The sequence below is a fragment of the Ambystoma mexicanum genome, chromosome 4q (assembly GCF_040938575.1).
Source record: "Ambystoma mexicanum isolate Mex_15411 chromosome 4q, UKY_AmexF1_1, whole genome shotgun sequence".
Classification (NCBI taxonomy): Eukaryota; Metazoa; Chordata; class Amphibia; order Caudata; family Ambystomatidae; genus Ambystoma; species Ambystoma mexicanum.
In genome coordinates, this window is record NC_090928.1 from 874,494,057 (window position 1) to 874,508,392 (window position 14,336).

The following is a 14,336-nucleotide window of genomic DNA, read 5'->3' on the forward strand; positions in this document are numbered from 1 at the left end:
GTGGGGGCTGGTCTTTTGGCATATTTCACAGGTTTGCATGAAAGATTTTATATCGGCATGAATAGCTGGCCAGTAAAATGTTCCACTAATAAGCACCTGGGTTTTAATGTGTACCAAATGCCCTCCTGTGAGATGGGAATGTGCGCTCTCCAGTACAACCTTCTGGTGGCTTTTAGGTATTACCAGTTGGGATTTTATAAAAACCTTCTGGGGAGGTGTCTCTTCTGTTAAGTAATCCGAGTTTTAAGAAGGAAAAGGAACTTCCCTTCTCTATGCCTCCCTCTTCTGGAATTAGTTGTAAGAAAGCTTCACCGAGAGCTGGGTTATTTCGCTGGGCAAAAGCTAGGTGGAGATAGATGGTGGGTTCTTCTCCTGGCTTGTCTTCGAAGTTAAGAGATTTATCACCTTCCCCAAAACCTAAGTTACCTCTTTCTGTTTTATCTGGTTAATTTTCATGGAATTGAGGGAATAGAGCCCTTTCCAGAATTCCCTGCACAATTTGGTCTCCCAGCGTACCTCAAAAGGGACATCCCCATGATTCTGTATGAGAACCTTCACGTCTTCCCGGAAGTCGGGTCAATAACGCCTGCTAAGACATCTATACCGAACTTCCAGAAAGGGAGGGGGAGAGTGGGAAGGAAATGGAAACAGACAGGCGACTGCCGTACTAGGCCTGATGACATTTCTGGTAGATCATGTAGTATGTGCAGACATGTTTATAGGGATTGTGTCAGCTTCAACCACAAAGAAGGCTCTGAGATTATTATCAAGGATTTTATTAATTGCAGAACAACGCATGTGGTGTTTGCCATCATATGCACCTGCAACAAGTTGTACATAGGGAGCGCCATGAGACAATTTAGAATACACATCAGAAAGCACCTGGCAAGCCTTAGGAGCCAGGACCAAAGACTGCTGCTTGCCACACATTTCCAAGAGTCCCACCAAATGCACAACAAAAATGATTTGAAATTCATTGGACTGATGAAAGCCCTAATGTGGCAAACAAGGGGTGATGCTATACTCAAATTACGACAGATGGAATCGAAATGCATCTGTTCCCTACGGTGCACCTCAGAAGGTCTGAACACAGAGCACAAAATAAACGTGTTCCTGTGATAATAGTTGAGTGCATTGTTTTGGAGCATCATGTATGTTAAACAGTAGAGGGGTATCTGTATTTGATTTGCTCATCATCAATTCTGATTACTTGGATAACACACTGCATATTCTGTGTATTTGGAACAATGTATCAATCAAATGTTTTTTTAACTAGGTTTTGGTGTATACTTCAGTGTGGATCCGTCTCAATTGCAAGCTTCATGTTCTTAAATGTCCACATAAAAATGTATTGAATATAATGTATATTATCCTTCTGACAACAGGGCAATTATACATGTCTTGTGACATTATTATCGAAGTCCATTGATGAGTGATGGCACCTTGGCTTACTAGTCCACATACCGAAATAATGTTACTCACTGGGGTTTACAAATGTGTAAATGAACTAAATGTTACGATGTTTTCGTTTCACTTCACACAGTGGACTAAAGGTGGCACCCTCACTACCTGCTGCTTATTTAACCCATTTTAAGATGTGCAACCTCATTGATTGAACTAATTGGCGAATTGGCAGTTTTCACTTTTCACTTTGACACAACACGAGCTGCTTGTTTGTTTACAGCCGGGCTCGAGATTTCCACAGCATCACGTAATGACACATGACGTTTACGCTATAAAGAAACAGGAAAATGGCAGAGGTGGGCAACATGCACGCGAACAGCGAGGGTGATTCCATGCAGGACGTATACATGATTCGGTAAGTACACTTAGGGGAGCAGCGCTCCTTGGCACATAGTATCAGGCATTGCTAGACTGATTCTTAGAGGTGACATCTAGAGGTAGAAAAATTCACAGTTCATGGGGGAATTAATCATAGTTTATGACTCTGTTCCCCCCTCTTTTGATTTCCAAAGGTACAACACGTACATAGGTTCATAAGAATAGGAATAGGTTCATGTATGGATTTGGACAATCTCTATTATTCATTGGCAATTTAGCCTTTAAGGTAAGGGACCCTTCCTTATGGCCGCCATTCTATTTGTACGAGCAAATTGCTGTTATGGGACACAGTCCTACAATTTAGTCACATTTACTAGGTCACCGATTTGACCACAACACAGCATTATTTTCTTTCAGAGATTTTGGCAAGCGGAACGATTTCCCTAGACAAGTTTTGCAATTCTGGCAAACAACTCTACTTTGGTAGCAATTGGACCACATTGGGTAAGGGTTGGCAATATGCCATTTGTTATTTATTTTGACACTTATGGGACCTTCCAATCCCACAATCAGCCGTTGACTTTTTCTTATCACAGTCATTTGCATTTATTACTTTAATAGACAGCCGGTCCGTGCAAGCAAGAATTCTAGGTAAGCCCTATTTCTTTGGCTCTATGTTTATTACTGGTACTATACACTATTGATATGTTACCCACAAGGCCAATTGCTCTCCACCAACCCACCCATAATGATACCCATAACAATTTAGTTAATTGACTCAATTGAGCACATTTCACATCTAAGGAGACGTGGGTGTGGGCACAGTCATGCATGAATATCCTTTTTGGACAACTATGAGTAGGGTTTTTGGGTGCTTCGTCTTCTCCACTCATATGACTTTCATGCATACCAAAATTATTACCAGTAGAGTGTGTTAATAACACTCCAGTACCATTCACACTAAAATTGTAACGTATAGGTTATTTAATACTATGTGCTTTGCTCTTTGATACCAAGTTGTTTTCCAATGGTTCTTGTTAGTTTTCTTTCTATGCTCCCGTTGATTTGCAATCATGGTATGTATCTATGTTGCTCACTAATTGTGACAAATGATAAATGCAATTTGTTTTCATGTAATTTTTGTATGGGACTTAAACAGCCTTGACAAAGACAGTGGGGGTCATTACGAGTTTGGAGGTAGCCATGGTGCTAATAGCGCCATGGCTGCCTCCAAACTCGTGTCCGGGTTTCTTGAATGGGGACTTACCGGGTCATTCCAAACATGGAGGACCCGGTAGGTCCCCATTCAAAATACCCATCCCTATTCCCATTCGAGCCCCCATAGGCCTCAATGGGAATGGGGAGGGATCTAATAACGGGCCCGTTAATAACGGGCCCATTATTAGCTCCCTGGGCCTTTTGCGGCTCCCGCTAAGGGCGGCTGGTAAAACCAGCCGCCCTTAGCAGGACCTGCTAAGGGACCTCGTAATGCAGCGGTAAGGAGTTAACGGCACTGGCACCCTTACCGGCGCCGTTAACCCCTTACTGCCGTACTCGTAATGACCCCCAGTATGTCAAAACACGTGTAAGCTGTGACCACTTCCATTTCGGAGAAAATTAAATATTGATTTATGAACATCATTGCAACTATCTAATCGTCTTTGCACTTAGAAGAAATAACTCATGTTACAAATAGCATGTGGCTAAGCATGAAAAGCTAGTAAGATTCTTAGACTGCTTCTTGTTTGTAGTTGACCTTGCTGGCTGTTCTCTTCTTCAGAACTTTCAGGTACATTGCTATCTTCATCTGGAGCTTTATGAAGAGGACTTGTTTTCTAGTCTTACAGCCTGTGTGAAGAGACCATGGGCCTCATTAAGAGGTTGGAGATAGCCATGGTGATATTAGCACCATGGCTACCCCTTACCGCATTCCGGGTCCGGGTTCTCGGAATAGGGACTTACCGGATCATTCCAACCTTGGCGGACCCGGTAAGTCCCCATTCTGAGAACCATTCCCCATTCCCATGCGAGCCCCCATTGGGCACAATGGGGATGGGGATGGAGCTAATAATGGGCCCGCTAATAGCTGGCCCGTTATTAGCTCCCTGGTCCCTTAGCGGCTCCCGGTCCAACACCTGGTACCAATTAATTGTAGATCCCGTGCAGGGGTAGTGTTGGATTTGTCCCAGTTGACAAAGAGCCTCAGAGTCTGCAAATGTGTCTCACAATATCTTGAGATGTTCTGCCACCAGCAGAGCAGATGGCGCCCTATCAGCCAATTGTCCAGGTGCAGGTAGAGAAACAGTCCTTTCTTGTGTAGATGAGCCATCACCGGCATCACTGGCCCATCACGTAAGTGAATACCCAAGGAGCTACTTTGAGCCTGAAGGGAATGGCCTTGAATTGAAAAGGACAGACCACTATAATGAACCTCAGGAATTGGTGATGTTCCCTAGTGCTGAACGCCACTCACTCCAAGAGCTGACTCAGCAATCGTGCTTTGCTGAATCCCTAACTGTGCTCTCTCACCTGGCTGATCCTTGTGAGTCTGCTTCACCTTGCCTGTGCTCAACTGGACACCTCAGTTCTGAAGGGGATCTCAGGAGCATTAGTCCTGAGGCCCGGTTAGCAGTAGAGGTATAATTGGGCTAGGAACCCTGTTGATGCTTATAGCCCAGCAATAAGACTGGTTTGAAGCCCAGCATCACACCAGGGTGCCTGCCAGAGGCAGAAGTATCTTGATCATGGGCACTTGTTGAAGCCTGTTGTTCTTCAATAAATATCACACGTGGTGTGTGTTGCGCAGCATGGCTATGGTCTGCGTGTTTCTTTATCATTGGCCCTTCAAGTACACTTTTTTAGTATTCCTTTAAAGTAAGTACTGGGATGAGGAAGAGGGACATAGAGGTAATGAGCAGATTACTTATCAGTAATCTTCACTACTCTTACACCTACTATTCCTCGTCAGAGTTCTTACCTCATTCTGTCACCCCTGACAAGAGCAAAAGATCCATGATATTAGTGGTCAATAGTAACTCTGGATCTGGGAGTGGGGAGGTTTTACATGCTCCCCAATGGGTAGAAGGGGGTGGTCCATGAAGTAATTAAAGAGTTGGTATTAGATCCTGAAAAGGAGGTGGTTGCTGCTAAAGTAAGCACAGTGACAAGGAAGAGTACGACTAAGAGTAATGAAGATTACCTGTCAGTATCCTGCTGAATCCTGCCATAGTACTTCGAGGAGGAACGTGTTCATATTTACCACATGCCATAATTCCTATCAACCCCAGTCATTAAATGTTTCATGCAATCAGAAGACATAACTGATATCTTGAAAACAAGTATTATTTAAAATACCCCATGTTTTTAATCTGGTCACCGTACTCCAGCACCCCCACGGCATCTGGATTCCAGCACCCCCACGGCAAGGGCAGAGGGCAGGAGCCCTCTCCCCCTCTGCAGAAGCCACATCTCAGCCATCACCGCTGCCTACGAGCTACGAATGCACAAGGTGCAAGGCTTGCCTGACCTTGTCTTTTCACCGTGCCTGACTTGGGCATGCCGGGCGCATTACTGCGCCACAACGAGGCTGAGCCTCGCTAACTGCGGCAATTTCTAAATCGTACATCCGCCGGCAGGGGGATACGCCGGCGCATCCGAAGGCCATACAAAGGCTCTGTTTTGCGCCCTGTTCGGCGCATGGGAGGCGCAGCGCAGCCTACTCCCTTGTCCCTCCCTCCCGAAGATATCCTGCAAGGAACCCTGCCTTCTGCAAGGACGGACCCACACAACCACGGTAAGGCCTAGGGCTTTTTTCCTGCACCTCTAGCTGGAATCCAGAAAACTGCACACTTTAAACTTATTTGGCACTCTCTAACAAAGGCCCCTATGCAACCCCTGTTATACTTCGGTAGTTGTGCTGTTTAACCCCTTCCCTCTACCTTGCAGCCCTATTGCACGAGGTTAACCTTGCCATAATGACTGCCCTGCCTCACTAAAACCCTCCACACCTTGTGCAGAAATTAGCCTTCTCACAAGTGACCTATGACTAAGTCTACTTGGGAGCCACACCGTGCCCCTTGCCTAGCTAATGTCTTGGGTAACCTGTACGCTTATGCTGAACATTTTCTACTATGCCTGTGTACATTTTAGTTACTGCATATGCTAATCTATGCCTACTGTGCCTTGTGTATATTAGTCACTGCAGTCCATTGGGCCTCTGTGTCTCTGATTTAGTGCTAACTCTGTATATAGGTGCGATATCACCTATGCTTGTCAATGCTGCCTATGTTACCTATGCCTGTTTAGAATATTAAGTTTGTTTTTGACCAGACTAACTAATGCTGTTACTACATGATATATCAACATTGGGCTGCCTCTCAGCTACTGGATCTAAACCGCCTAAGTAGCATATCCACTGCCTCTCTACTGCATATCTATCACCTGTAACCCTGATTGCTAAAATCGAATTTAGATGCCCCATTGCCTATGCACCCTGCTAGTGACCTATGCTTTTTGTGCCTGATTGCTAAAATCGAATTTAGGTGCCCCATTGCCTATGCACCCTGCTTGCGACCTATGCTTTTTGTGCCTGATTGCTAAAATCGAATTTAGGTGCCCCATTGCCTATGCACCCTGCTAGTGACCTATGCTTTTTGTGCCTGATTGCTAAAATCGAATTTAGGTGCCCCATCGCCTATGCACCCTGCCAGAGACCTACGCTCTTGTGCCTCGATTGTCAAAATGCTCTTGTGCCTTGATTGTTCAATCGAATCTAGATGACCCTCTGCCTTCGCACCCTGCTAGTGAACTATGCTTTATGCCTTGATTGCTAAAAATTGAACCTAAATGACCCATTGCCTTTGCACTATGTTAGGGACCTTGCTTTCGTGCCTGGATTGCTCGAATCGACTTTAGGTGCCTCTTTAGACTAGACCCACGCTACCAGACACTAATTACACCGCACCAGTCTACCTCGCCCAACATTACAATGTATCTCCATGCGCTTTATACAATGTTACTGAGATTAATATTGTACATCTTGAACAGTCAATACCTAATCATGCTACCCAACCTATCAGCACTTGAGCCCGCACTTAACCCATACATATTAACCGAAATGAACTCCACACCTTGCCCTGTTCTCACGAGAAACCTTAGATTACTTGCCAGGCTCGCAAGACTCCATGACCCCTTATCTAAACTAGCCCACAACAAGGTGACCAGGAATCCATCCCTACACCCTCTTCAACTAAACAGTAGACTCCACCGTGAACCCATCCATGACCAGAAAAGTATGCACGAATCTATGCCACCACCCCAAAACCCAGCAGATCTAGGGACCAAGGGCGCACTAATAAATGCCCGCTCCATGGTAGCCCATGCATCAGACATTGCTGACCTGCTACATAATGAAGACCTGGACTTCTTAGCAGTTACCGAATCTTGGCTTCACCCCACGGCAGTCCCTGCAATCATGCTAGCAGTTCCAGATGACTACACGCTATTAAGACTTGATCGCACTACCTCTAGAGGTGGAGGTCTTGCTATCATAGCCAAAACTAAATTTACTATCACAATTGAATCTCCCACCAATGTTAGCTCCTGTGAATCTCTAACAGCCAAGTTAACACTATCTAGTACTCAATCCATCTCCATTCACCTTATCTACCGACCACCGGGCCCCCTAGGATCATTCGAAGAAGACCTCACAGACATCTTATCAAACAATCTTAAAAACTCGTCACAACGCATCCTACTAAGAGACTTGGTTTCAGCGACCCTGCAGACGCCAATGCCAGTACAATCAACAATACCCTAGAGGAACTGGGCTTCACCCAGAAGATTACCGAGCCTACCCATATCAAAGGGAGATCTCTGGACTGGTTAGCTGTGCACAACTGCCCAGTCCTGGTCTCTGCCATACTCCTGCAGCCCTGGACAGACCACTATTTGATCCCGTTTACCCTAAAGGCAACCCCAGCACAAGCTAACAGCATAGCTCCAGCTGTCCAATCCCGAAATTAAAAAAATATCACCCCGGAAAACCTGATCCCGCTTATCACACCTACCTTGAATGCCATCCCGGATCACACTGATCCACTCACGATGGTGGACATCTACAATAAAATCATGCTCTCATCCCTTGACGCTATGGCCCCTTTGAAGCTAAAAAAGAGCAAGCCCCAGAAACACATTAACTCCTGGTTTTCGCCTCATCTCAAAGCCCTCAGACAGGAAAAGCGACGCTGTGAAAAAATCTGGCGAGCTACCCCCTCAGAAAAAAATAAAAAAACTTGAATAGTCTAGCCTCCCAATATAAAAAAGAAATTATACTGGCTAAACAATTGCCATTCAGCACGCGAATCTCACAAGCTAAATCCAACACTAGAGAGCTTTTCACAATACTTAAAGAGGTTGAATCCCCGATCCAAGTACCTGATTCATGTATTAAAGATAAAAATTGGTGCACGGGCATTCAAAATGCCCTAGCGAACAAAATCTCCTCCCTTAAGACCAAGATAAGCACTAAAAAAGAATCTCTACTCTCCTCCACCAAGCAGAGTACCGTCTCCCACAAAAAGGTTCACCCGACTCAATCCTACCCCCCAGCGCACTACCCCTCCTTCAACTTCCACAAAGTATCCACCAAAGAGGTAGAAAATACCATTCTCACCCTCAAACCCTCAAACTGCCACGGAGACCTATGCCCCTTTCAACTGATTAAGGATGCCGCCCGTGATCTCGCACCATTTATTACCAAACTAATAAATGCGTCTTTCACATCAGGCACCGTACCTAATAACTTAAAACAGTCCTGGGTCCTCCCTCTGCTTAAAAAACCGAATTTAGACCCATCCACCCCAACTAACTATCAACCTATTACCACAGTACCTTTCCTCCTTAAAATCATTGACAAAATACCATACCAACAGATCCAACACTACCTTGAGCACTTCCAGCTCTTAGGCGTCCGTCAATCAGGCTTCAGGCCACAACACGGAACAGAAACCGCACTCATAGATCTCAAGGTACAGATAGACGAGTTGAGAGACAAGGGAAAGACAGCATTATTGCTTCTCCTTGATCTCTCTGCGGCCTTCGAGCTGGTCGACCACAAGATCTTGTGCAACCACCTACAAACAGCTGCCCACTTCTCTCAAGAAGCAACCAACTGGATCCAATCCTTCCTTAATAACCGCACGATGAGAGTCTTCTCATTATCAGCAGCAGCCGACCCTATCCCTATCACATGCGGCGTGCCGCAAGGATCTTGCGTCTCCCCTACACTTTATAACATTTTCATGAAGCCCCTTTTTGATGATCTAGATGATCTGGGTATCACCTACACTAATTACGCCGATGATACCCAGATCCTCATCCCGTTGTTGGGGGATTATGACAAGGATTTGGCCTTCGTTAATAAAGTGTACCTCATCATCCAGGCATGGATGGCCTCACATGGTCTATGCCTGAATGATGACAAGACGGAACTTCTCATTCTAGGCTTCACACACTACCTCAACAAACTGGGCCACAAATACTCATCATTCATAATTGACGATAACAAAATCATGGTAGCTAAGGAGGTTAAAACCCTCGGATTCTATCTAGATTCCACCCTTACCTTCAACAAACAAGTGAACGCAATAGCCTCCGCCACCTCCACCACTTGCAAACTCATCAGGGCAGCCAAACCCTTCCTCTCCCCCACCAACTGCACCACCTTGGCCAGGGCACTGATCCTGTCCAAGTTAGACTATTGCAATGCCTTATATGTAGACTGCAACAAATATATCTCTAACAAAATCCAAATCCTCCAAAATAATGCCCTCAGAGCGGCCCTTAGTATTCCGAAGAAAGCCCAGATTTCAGATTCTAGAAGATCTGTTAATTGGCTATCCACCAAGGACAAGATATTCCTTAAATTGGTGTCTCTGATTCATAAATGCCTCCACCAAGCAGTCCCCCAATACCGCATCGCCAGATTTACTAGACCTACCCTCTCCCGCCCCTCGAGAACGGCCAACGCTAACCTTCTTCAGGTGCCCAGGTTCAAACATACTACATCTGGAGGCAACAGCTTTCCAGTAAAAGCAGCACAATTCTGGAACTCCCTCCCCCCTACTTGTAGGGAGGACCTACCCTACCACCAGTTCAGAGCCATGACCGTCCACTGGCTCACATCTATCGACTCATAACGACTCTTAGAGACCCAGATTCGCCACTACCATGTGGCTCCTCATTGAATGTAAATATGCTTGTAGTATGGCCCTAATGTACATGCTCTACCCCTACTCATTGAATGTAAATATGTTTATAGTTTTGCCATTAATGTACATGTTCTACCCTCCTATTCGGCGTGATACGTCCGGCAATGTAACCCTAGCTGGACCGTCACCACACTGTATGTAACGAAGCTTTGCAACCCTCTTGCTGCCTCTGCGCCTGGCTACCCTTGGGTTAGGTGCGCATTACAAATAAATAAATACAAATACAAATACTCCTAATGAGGCATTTAGATAGTTAATTGAATGTAACAGTAAGAATGCAGTAACATACCTGGGATCATATTACAGAGACCCTTTAACTGTGCGAGTGACATTTTGCAAAGTCTTAGCACTAGAGAAAATAAGTTATTCTTTCCATTCATTTTAGCACTAGGGCAACGTTTTCCCTAAGGGTGAAATTGGCACACTGACACATTTTTATTTTTTCAATGCATTTTTGCACCAGGGAAAGGGACACCACTATTACCATGTTTTCCTTGTAGGTGAATGTTACCGTATTGTTAATGCCATGCAAATCACATTAGCACCTGTGTAAAGATTCTGCATTGCAACCTCTGATGTCTAATCCACGGTGGTTTCAGAGGCAGAGGGCAAGGATTCACGTATCAACTTTGCCAGACAGACAGTAGTGCGTCTAAGTGTGAGCACGAGGAAGTTGAGTGAGCACTAAGAAATTGAGTGAGATTTAAGGTTTCCAGGCACTGTTTCTTTTGTGAAGTATTGCTTTATCCTGTTGCTGCCAATTGTGATCCATTAGGCCAGGACTTGCTGCTTAGACAATGGATTAAGCTGAGACTAAATTGAGCAGATAAACTAGCATTTTGAAGACGGCATTGAGGTTAGTTATTTTAATGAATGCTGAAACCTTGAATGGGATACTAAGTGTGATGACACAGGATGCCAAATACTGTGGCTTCCTGTGCCAGGGTTACCACCATATTGGGAGAAATTGTCTACAAATTATAGGAGTGGCCAGGATAGGATGCACCTCAAACTCCAGAAACCCATCGATGAGCAACAGAAGAGGCAGCGATGAAGGAACCAATGGAGTGGAAGACAGACATGCGACAGGCACATGAAAAACCGGTCACGCCTTCCAGTGAAAGTGTCAGGCCAAGTGTACCACAGTAGGATTAACCACCACCATGATCTATAACAGACCAACAAAGAGCGTTACAAACATAGCATGAACACCAGACACCTTAAACATAGTTTGCCAACAATACTGAGTTGCCTATCCACAAAAATGTCTTTTATGCAGCTTTGTCGAGTTAGACAGACCCTCCAGTTTATAGCAATTTCGCGATCTCTAAAAATACTGTAAAATCGTCGGACCCTTTTTTATGTGAACATTTCATTTTTGGCAAAAACACCCACGAAAACTGCATTTTGTTTTTTAAAACCACCAAGAGCCAGATTCTCAAAACAGCCCAATATACAGTGGGCATCTGAATGGGTTCATCTTAGGTGCATCCATTCAGATGCCCCTTTTCACCCCTTTGAGCATATCAGGTGGCATTTATGCATGTTTAAAAGCACATCCTGATCTCACAAACAGGATGCGCTATAAATGCGAAGAAAATAAAGGTATCCCCTTGCACCTGTTTGGAATAGGTCCAGGGGGTAGGCATTGTATGACAGTGTGTTTCCCGACCATGTCAGGTAATTATTTTTAAATGTGACAGCAGCGCAATCAATCCCTGCTGTACCACTTGCCTTCCTATCCCTCAAACAGGGAGAACACGTTTTAAAAAAAATCATATTTCACAGTAACAGGCCCTATAAAGGCCTGGCCAGTGCCTCATTTGCACTACAGCTCAACCTCCTGGAAATGAACCGGTCACCTTTGAGAATAAGGTTATCTGCTCATTTCCAAAAATGGGGCAAGTAAAAACAGAGCATCCGTTGTGCTATTTTAGGATGAAGCATTGCTTGAGAATCTGGCCCACAATTACTTTTTTCAAAAAAAATAAAAAGTAGTTCCAAAATGAGGGGGCGAGAGAGAGAGGGGGAGCAGTGAGCCTGAGGACGAGAGATGGGCTAGAGGGGAAGCAGTGGGCTGGAGAGGGGAGCAGTTGGCAAGCAAGCACAGATGAAACAGTGGGCCAGAAGAGAGGGAGCGGTAGGCTGGAACGAGGAAGTGAACGGAAGACTGGGAGAAGGTGTGGGAGAAGAGCCCGATAGACTGGGAATAAGGATGCCAGATGCAGAACGGGTGAGACAGAATGACGGATTAAAGACTGCAGGAAGAACTGGTTAGCATAAAGTGTGAGTTTGGAGCACGATTGTGAATGTGGCTGGGACTGGGGAGTGTGAGTTGTGACTTGTAAATGTGACAGAGCAGCTGAGTAGGCACATGACTGGCAGAGTGAGGGATTTAGGAGTATAGTTTGTGATGGAGAATTGGTGAGTGGAGTCCTGTGGTTGCTTGGGGGTTTGGAGAACACAGAGGGTGATCATTTCCACCATTACAACTGATCAAGTTAATAAAATAGGCATGTAATTAAACCAAAAACATAAGCAAAACAAACACTGATCTCTCAAGCTGGGGATTTCTGGGACTCTTTCTGTTGAATTGCTAGCCGATACCACATTAAAAAAGGTACAAATTGCCACTCTAGCACCCTCCAGTCAACAAAATATGTGCTGTAAAAATGGCACAATAAATGCCATTTTTGCCTCAGAATTTCCTTGTATTGTAGCAATCCATGCTACATTGTTTTGGAGGGTCTGTCAAGAGGTGTGAATTAGTAGAACAATGGGTGCTTAACAAATGACAATGTCTGGGAACAGAAATTGGATCAAATCAATGGAAGTGCTTTAGGCTACAAAACAAAGATTAAAAAAAGATACAAATATTTAGATGACTGATAAATGAATAGGAATGAATGGTTTGGTTAACTATTTTACTTTGTCCATTGGACTGTATATGGTAAATTGTAAACGTGTGACCCCAGTCTCCTAAAGCTTGTAACAAGGGGGTACAACGCTATAGGACAAAATATGGTCCTCTATCAGTGACGAATATTTTGTGTAGACTTTGAAGAGGTACACTCTGTTTCACAAATAATACGGCAACTTCTTGAGTTTAAGGTAATTTCTTCAAACAGATGAAATGAGCCACTTGATTGATGTACAGTGTCACAAAATAAAGTTTCATGCATTTTTCATAGCTTGAATACACATTGCAAAGGTTCTAATTTTTTTATTATTTGTAAGAGGTTCATATAAAATATGTCAATGTTTGTAATATGTATATAGTTCTTTGAATTCCGAGGTGTTGTGTAAAAAGCATGGCTCTTTGAATAAAGCCAAGTTGAATCCTAATTTCTCTCCCCCAGCTTTCTCTGCACATATATGTTTTTTGTTGTCTAGTCTTGTCCGCGCCATCATGCCCACGGGTTCATTGTTGCGCAGTACAAATGCAATAAAGTAAAGTAAAGTAAATGCATTCACAGAAATCTGAAAGTTGACGTATGCAAAATCATGTAAGTCTATGGCCTTAAAGACTTTCTCTGATTTGTTGAAGGAAATCATCTCTTGCTGGGACAGCTAAAAAAAGCAATTCTTCAAGGAGTGAAAATGGAAGGAGCAGGATTTTCAGAGAGAGCTAATTTAAAGCACCTGCTTTAATATGGCTCTCGTCTCACAGACGGTAGTAATAGAATGACAAAATGCATGAAAGCAAGAACATTCATTGGCATGCCCGTTGTTCGTATATTTGAGAGCTTCAAGGAAACCAACATTGTTATGTGCTGTTCAAACCAGTGCTTGGCATGCCACACTGTTGTGGAATGGCACCATTGACAAAAGGTGTTGCGCATAGGGAGTCTCGGAGGATAGCTCAAGGGCAACGTGCGTGCCTTAAGCGCAGGCCGACACAGTGCAACACAGGTTATTGAGCGTGTTATAAATAACCTATCATATCAATAGACAGTAATTAATGATTGCAATTCGTATAATAAGTTAAACCTGTGGCGCTATGAGAAATTAACCTTCCATAAAATACTAAATTTTTCATTTGAAAATCCTAACAAACTGTTGTATGTCTTTCTTATGTTTTTGTGTTGAATACTGAAGCTGTCCTCACTTGTTCTAGTCGTCCATTGAAATGCTTGTAGCTGAGATAACATCCCAGTAAATGCCAGTAAAATCAAATGAGGACTTCTCACACGTATTGCCCATTTTCTGAAATACATGTGGAAAACACAAAGAAGTCATCTAAATACACTGCAATAAACATAGCCTGGAAGTTATAATTCATAT

At 44.0% G+C, this 14,336-nt stretch overlaps 1 long non-coding RNA gene across 2 annotated transcripts in view; it reads left to right on the forward strand.

Moving 5' to 3' along the window:
- Positions 1–14,065, forward strand: part of LOC138467116 (uncharacterized) — a 410,024-nt gene extending 395,959 nt beyond the window's left edge. For both annotated transcript variants that reach the window (XR_011268046.1, XR_011268048.1), the window contains exons 2-5: positions 1,685–1,819; positions 2,200–2,286; positions 2,404–2,433; positions 13,600–14,065. This is a non-coding gene — a long non-coding RNA (uncharacterized lncRNA). The remainder of the gene's footprint in view (positions 1–1,684; positions 1,820–2,199; positions 2,287–2,403; positions 2,434–13,599) is intronic.
- Positions 14,066–14,336: the final 271 nt, after the last annotated feature.